Source organism: Helianthus annuus, chromosome 11 (assembly GCF_002127325.2).
Source record: "Helianthus annuus cultivar XRQ/B chromosome 11, HanXRQr2.0-SUNRISE, whole genome shotgun sequence".
NCBI classification, from domain to species: Eukaryota; Viridiplantae; Streptophyta; class Magnoliopsida; order Asterales; family Asteraceae; genus Helianthus; species Helianthus annuus.
This window is the reverse complement of record NC_035443.2, coordinates 133,519,038-133,526,288: the sequence shown is the minus strand read 5'-3', so window position 1 is coordinate 133,526,288 and position 7,251 is coordinate 133,519,038. Positions and strand designations below refer to the sequence as shown.

General features: G+C 33.6%; 2 long non-coding RNA genes across 4 annotated transcripts; one reads left to right on the top strand and one right to left on the bottom strand.

Annotated features, from left to right (window-relative positions):
- Window positions 1-905: 905 nt before the first annotated feature.
- Window positions 906-6,254, bottom strand: LOC110890264. The gene is made up of 3 exons (XR_002564379.2): window positions 6,099-6,254; window positions 5,529-5,595; window positions 906-1,029 (listed from the first exon to the last, which is right to left on the bottom strand). It is a non-coding gene; the product is annotated as an uncharacterized LOC110890264 (long non-coding RNA).
- Window positions 1,191-3,739, top strand: LOC110892006. Of its 3 annotated transcripts, none has more exons than XR_004873203.1 (4): window positions 1,191-1,296; window positions 2,512-2,615; window positions 2,688-2,962; window positions 3,301-3,739. It is a non-coding gene; the product is annotated as an uncharacterized LOC110892006 (long non-coding RNA). The 3 variants fall into 3 exon arrangements; XR_004873202.1 differs by having other exon boundaries at window positions 2,512-2,760; window positions 2,857-2,962; XR_002565755.2 differs by having other exon boundaries at window positions 2,512-2,962.
- Window positions 6,255-7,251: the final 997 nt, after the last annotated feature.

Below are 7,251 nucleotides of genomic sequence, written 5' to 3'. Positions count from 1 at the left end.
AAGGGGATGTGAGGGAGGTTAGCAGGGATGGTGATGGACCCTCACCATCTAAATAGGTATGATGATAAGGCTTTGTTTGGTATGACAAATCTAGCCTACGTGATCTCATTTACTGATGTGGAGTCATGTGACCCTTTATACACTAAGCCTCCTCTAGTCTACTACGAATCCTCGCAAGATCCCGAGGTGGCCTATATGAATACACTTGGACCGATGACTTTCTATCGTATTATCTATATAAGTGGCTTGTTATTCTAAAAGATACTAGAAGCATCCATATCCCTGGGGTCACAGCTGTGAAAGTAGTCACTTTTGTTTTCATATCAGCAACGATTGGATGATATATAAGTACGTGGTGCAACTGTCGGCCCACCGGCTTCAACAAATGCAAAACCATTATTATATTGTCTTCACATTAGATACCTGATGACTGTCGTAAGGGTCATGCAAAAACCTAAATAAACTACGTATATAGTGTAAGTAGGGTATCGTATCCACGGGGAATTTGTGGTCAGTGTTAAAGAAATTAATTAAAACTAAATTATCTAAATTGGGGGTTTGTTTGTAGATTTAAAAGAAAACACAATTTGTCACGAAAAGTGTTATCAATATTAAGAAGAAGTAACCTCCACCCGGAATCCCGAATACCCGTTTTAATATAAAAATCCGTTTTCTGACTCAAAACACCACATAGACATGGCCTCGGAATTAATGAATTTAATTAGTTAATAGGGATAGTGTAACACTCTTCAATTTATTACTTGAATTTAATAAATAATTCATACGATTTATATAAAATGTGTCTAAATTAAAACATAGTTACCAAAACAAGGTTCCGAGTAATTAAAACTAGTCAACCAACGACTAGTTAAAACATTCATGACCTGATTTGCAGCATATTTACATTCAAAAGAAATAGAAACATTTTTTTTATTTACAAAGTTATGAAATTGCGGAAGCTTCAAAAGTTGTGTTCGGTTCTTCAAAAACTTGCTTGATCACCATCCGTACACTTGCAATACCTAGAAACTGAAATGTTTTTAACAAAAACTAATATTAGAGTTCTTAGAAATCTATAGAATATAATAAAAGAAACCAGTTTCTTCATACGTGTCAGCCTCACATTTAACCTCAGCAGAATACCCAGATGCCTTTATTCGCGGATCTAAACCCTGACCCATGAACTATTGGATCCTATATAATCTGTTCCCATGCCCTATTTTCCATCGCCTCCTGTTTGGTAATCTATCACTGAAGAACGAATTTTTGTCAATCGCTCGATTCGTCCTATTACAGGTAAAATTGATCTCTTTCTTCTTTATTATACGTTAAATATTATCGTTTTTGTTTGAATTTTGTGACGTGAATTCTCCATGTAGATCGATTTAGTGATATGTTTACGTTTCGTTTGTCTATGTTTGTTTTATTTGTAGAGATCGGTCTAGGTTATTGATGTTTGGTTGTTTGGATACTGTTGAAACAAAGCTCCTTTTGGTATGACATGAATTAGGGCTTCCATCAGTTTTTAGAAATTGAGATGTTATTTCTGGTCCCCATTTATATGAATTGATGATTCATGAACAAGGGGAACATACATACCTATGAAGGAGATTTAAGAAGAGAATAAGGGTTAGGAGGTGGTGACGACTGTTGTTGTCTAGGGTTTTGTGTGAGAATGAAGGAAGCGAATAAGTGGCTATTTATTTTGTTATTATATTTGGTATTTATATTTTACGGAATATTTGGCTACACTTTTATAGTGTTCTATGAAGTGGTTGTTTGATTCGAGTTGAGCATCAAGTTGGAACACAATTGAACAAAACTGAGCCACAATTCGAAAGTAATGGAAAAATGAATGGTTATTGTTTTGGTTTATAACTGGTTCAGTCCTAAGTTTGATCATGAATTTATTTTTAACTGAGATTAAGAAACTGCAATTCTAAAATAATATATATTTTAATTTAAAAGAAAAGATTCCAACCGGGGAAATTTGCATCGGATTAAAAACCCATTTTCAAGAATTTTTCTCTCACAGGAGACGTGTACATCAAATATATAAATAAACACATGTAATACACATTATTTCTTCTCGAAATGCTTGTGTACATAGAGAATGTGATAATTTCAAATATATTGGTAGGACATTTCACTACTTACAAAATTATGAGAACCACATATTGTAACTGTACACAACCGTAATTTGTAACAACTTGAAATCAGAGACCATAGCCGTAATTTGGCCAAGCATTGTTTCAAGTTGAGCTATACACATTGTTCAACTTTGCTTAACAATACGATATGGTCTTTTAAATTCTAAATGTGAGAATGCTATGAGACGCATAAGTTATAATGGAAATTTATGTGTCAACGGAGATTATGCAAGTAAATTTGTCTTAGAGCAATGATTCTTATACCACAAACCAGAACAAACTAAGCAATGTCCATTTTTTTTACGTCTTTTAGGTTTCATTTGGTGAGATCTAAATCTCTTTATTTTCTTAATGCTAATAGAGGTACAAAGAAGTTGGACTCGACACCAGCGTTTTGACTAGAGTTGAATATGGGAGTAGAAGTTCACGAGCTGGCTGCTAAAGGTCCAATGCTACAGCCTACAGGTAAGTAATTAATAGATTTCTTCATTTCATTATTAGAGAGGTTCATTTCTTTTCATTAATCATGTTGACAAGAGGACATCATTGACTTACATGTATGATTGTGGTAACTAACTGACTGAGAACAACTAGAGGTGATCTCAAAGCGGTAAACAACTTTTTTTTCTTTTGTTTTTCAATACTTATACTCTGTGCCATATGAATCAGTTGTTACTAGGTACTATCTTTTTGAAAATTTGAATAGAGTTTGAACCTTTGTGGACGCAAAAAAAGATATGAAAAAGGAAGTTCCTGTGTTGATCGATAAGTTTCCAGAATGTGGGTTGCGATCTTTGGCTATTGCAAAACAGGTCTGCATTTATATCATTTTTATTTGCACGCTTTTATAGTTTTTATGTTTCATCATGATTCCTTACTCTCACCGTGATAAATTTTATGAAAGTTTATAACAGATAAAAAAGAAAGTCCTTGTGGTTCATGGCAGTTTGTTAGATTGTTGTCCTTTTTTGACCCACCAAATGGTAGTGTTGAGACCATTTGCAAAGCTCTCAATTTTGGGGAAATGTGATGATGATTATCGGAAAATAATTATATATATTGATGTTGGAGTTAATAATAATAACTATTATCATAGTTGGTATTTATTATTAAAACTTTATAACATAAAATTATTTTTATCAAAATATAGGTGTTCAACTTGATATTGCTAAGAAGACTGGTAGACGACTTGGTATGAGACAAACATGTACCCTTCTTCTTTACTTGGTGGCCACAAGGATTTATCTATAGCAACTTTTTGTATTCAAGAGTTCATTGAGAAAGCTCATGGATTTTGATGAAAACCAAAAGCTCACATTGAAATTGATATTGCTCATGCTATATATGATGCTATCATGGTGCAGACAATATTTGGTGACAATGGCGAATCTCCTATATTTGTTGTAAAGTGGTGGATCTGTTTGAGAGAGGCCATGTATATATATATTTTAGTTTTTGAATATTTGCTCTGCAATTAAATAGTCAATATTACTATTTTTATACTATTTTGGTATTCACGCTCGGTTGGGAAAACATATGTATTGTTATTAGATTGAGAATCGTTTATATTGAAGCCCACACATACTATATTTTATTTTGTATTTATTTAATGAATGTTATTTTCGTTATATTTTTATATATTATACAACTTAAATTGTTCAACTGGTGTATATGGCTATAAACGAACTGAACATTCAACGAACAAGTTGTGAATTGTTCGGCGGGAAGTTTGTAAATGTTCGTTAATTTAAATGAACAAATTGGATTATCATGTTCAAAGGCAAGAATCGTGATTGCGATGTTTTTCGAACCAAGATTTAACAAGTTGTGCAGCTTTATGGTGTGTAAGGTTAAACCTGAATGTAAATTACTGGACTGTAAGTTTTCTTTTCAGTTCAAGAAAAATTCAAACCATCGGTTTGGTTCATTGTTGTGGATTTGGTTCATTGTTGTGGATTGTAGTTGTTTCACTAAACCAAAGCGAACTGAGAAACCATTTGTATAGATCAACTTTTAATCAGTTTATAAAGTATACTTCTTTTACATAATTATTAACTTTATTTATATTTCTTTTACAAATGTTGCTTTTTGCGATAAATGTATGGAATCCCATTAAAACTCATTAATGATGATTAACTTTCTCATGATCCAAAAGTGGAGTCCTCTATTATTGTTAAGTTAGTATTTTAACATGTTTTTTCGTATGAATATGAAAGTATTAGTCATTTAGTCTTGCACCTCCTCCTAGATTAAACTAAAGGGATAATCAAACATATATTTCTTTTGTTTATGTTTTGTTGCGTGTAGTTGTGTACCTAAATATGTAGTAAACGTACAACTATAATATTATCTGTGAAAAAGCCTTGTGATATACTACTATGATGCAAATTGGAATGATTGTTAAACCGCGTGTACACGCGGGCTGTAACCTAGTAATACATAATCGAAACTACGCTCAAAAACGGGTTCGATTAACAAGGATATGCAAAATTTAACATAAATGTCAAGGCTCTACCGTAACTTACGGTTTACGGTAGAAGCTGGATCACTTGTGTCTGCCGTAAGGCAGTATAGAACTGCCGTAAAGTTTTATTTTCTACTGTAAGTTACGGTGGAGACCGTAACTTACGGTAGGTGCTGTAACTTTGTTGTTTGACCCATTTAATCATTTTACCCAAACTTCCATGAACGGGATATCTCTTCTAAACGAGAAGATCCCAATCATGGGTTCTTTATTTTCAACACCCACGCTCCCATCATCGGTTTGCATGTTTAGTATTTCGCTACCCGTCACTCGGGTTCAAAATCTACAATAGCCACTCATTATTTGATTATTCGACCCGTTTGGCTCATCTACGGAATCCTCCATTATGATGACTACCAACGAAACCTAACCAATTCTTGACCTATTATTCAATATAGCGAACATTATCGCTTAAAATCAACACAACTTTTATTCTACATTTCGACTACACATATGCTAATTACCAAAATTCACCCAATGTAACGAATCAAGTTGCATACTTGCATAATTCATCAACATTGGTATCTAACCATAATTACCCATCCCCGGGCTTGTCAATCTTAGCGTATCACATCCATTCCTTGGATTACGTTTTTATAACTCAATCATAATGAGTGACGTTTTAGTCACTTCAACACTTACAAATTCAACCATTGTTTGACCCGTTTGGTTGTTTAATGGGAACCACCATTTTACAACATACCAAACTTGTTCTAACCAACATTTAACCCATTTACTCATCTAGTGTTTTTCGTCACTTCGACTAGACATCCAAATTCATACACTATTCTAAATTTAAGTCTACTAGTAAAAATACATAACAAACATAACGTAACGAAACCGTGGTTACGTACCTTCCAAGCGCCCCCTTCAAACGCGTATCGCCATTAGCTTGTCTGCTTGACGTTCCGATTTCCTTGCCTATAGAGTTCAACCATAGGTGTTTAGAACTCTCTTATAGTATATAACGCATAATTTACCACACTAATCAAATATGCGTTTTTTTTAGTCCACATTCTCTACATTTATCTTCTCTTAGGCATTATATCAAACACCTAATGAGCATGATTTCATACAATTCAAAAATCAAGTTCTTGACTAACTATTTAACCAAGATTTAAACATCATTTCACATGTTCATGACAAATTTTCATATCAACAAATCTGGATTTGCTTCATAGAGCTCAAATACACTAAGTTAACAAAGACAATCCTAGTGTTCAACATAATTCTACAAAACCCACTTATCACCTTCAATGGTGATTATGAATTTCACAAGAAATAGGCGAAATTTCAACAAGTAGTTGACTAGGGTTCATCCCTAGACACTATTTCATTCCAAACAACTAACATGCAACATAAATTCTGAATTTCATGAATTCGCTCAGAAATTTAGATGAAGGTTTTCCATGGAAATTACATACCTTATGATCCTCTTTCAGAGGAGATCATTATTCTATGCTTGGATTGCGATTTGGAACTGAATTTGGCCTTCAATTTAGTCAATTCTTGATAACTAGGGTTTGAGCTTGGGGAGCCTCTCCTGGCTCTGTGTTTGTGCGCGACCAGAACACACCAAGTGTGTGTTTTGGTGTGTTAATTATTATTTTTTTTTTAAACTAATTAGCACATGTTCCACTTTGGTCCCTTATCTTTACTTGAGTTACCCTAAGGGTTTTTATCCAAGTTCCTTTGTAACAACTACACTTATGACTAACTAGGTTATTTATTCCTAGTTAGTTTGTTTTTGTTTACTTTATACTTTATAATTTTAAATATAAAGTTTTATATTTTCGGGGTGTTACAAGTCTAGCCCCCTTAAAGAGGTTTCGTCCTCGAAACCTTCGTTAAGAAGTTCTTTGGTTTGGACCGAACTAACTTAGTTTTGTTTTTCAGACCTTATTTCTTTTAGTCAAAAGTTATCATTTACCTCAACGCATGCATTTTCCACATGTAAGTCCTCATGGACTTTAACTTGTGTCTTGTGTTTTTTTTTTTTATCTTATCGCCTATTTGTCCTAATCGTCAATTGGTCACTCAATAGTATGAGTTTGCCCACATGTTTACTTTATACTAACTCTATATTGACAAGGGTTTTGTATAAATCCCAACACTAATTTGACTCCATACGGACCCATCGGCTAGATTGATTAGTCACCATCACTTCATGCCCCATAGATTTCGGGTCTATCCCTCTTTGCCATAATCGAACTTAGGTAAGTTTACGATCTTCAATCCCGTAACTCATGCTACAACATGACCATATTCTGTATCACTTTTCTTAACCGTGATCGTATCACGTCGTGTTTAAGTTTAGATAATCTTTTTGTTATCAATATCTTCTTTCTAATGTATCGTCTTACACCCATCGGTGTTAAGACCTATGTCTTTTATTATTAACTGTTTTCTAATTTGTCTCATAACACTCATTTTCGTTAAACGTTGTTCCTTACTAAAACTGAATTTCTGTTTAACGTTTATCTCTTTTAACTTATGTCAATTACCCATATCCGAGAATTGACGACAAGAATTTATTCTTATCCGCTATTATATTACGCGGGGAGTCGTATCCAGTCA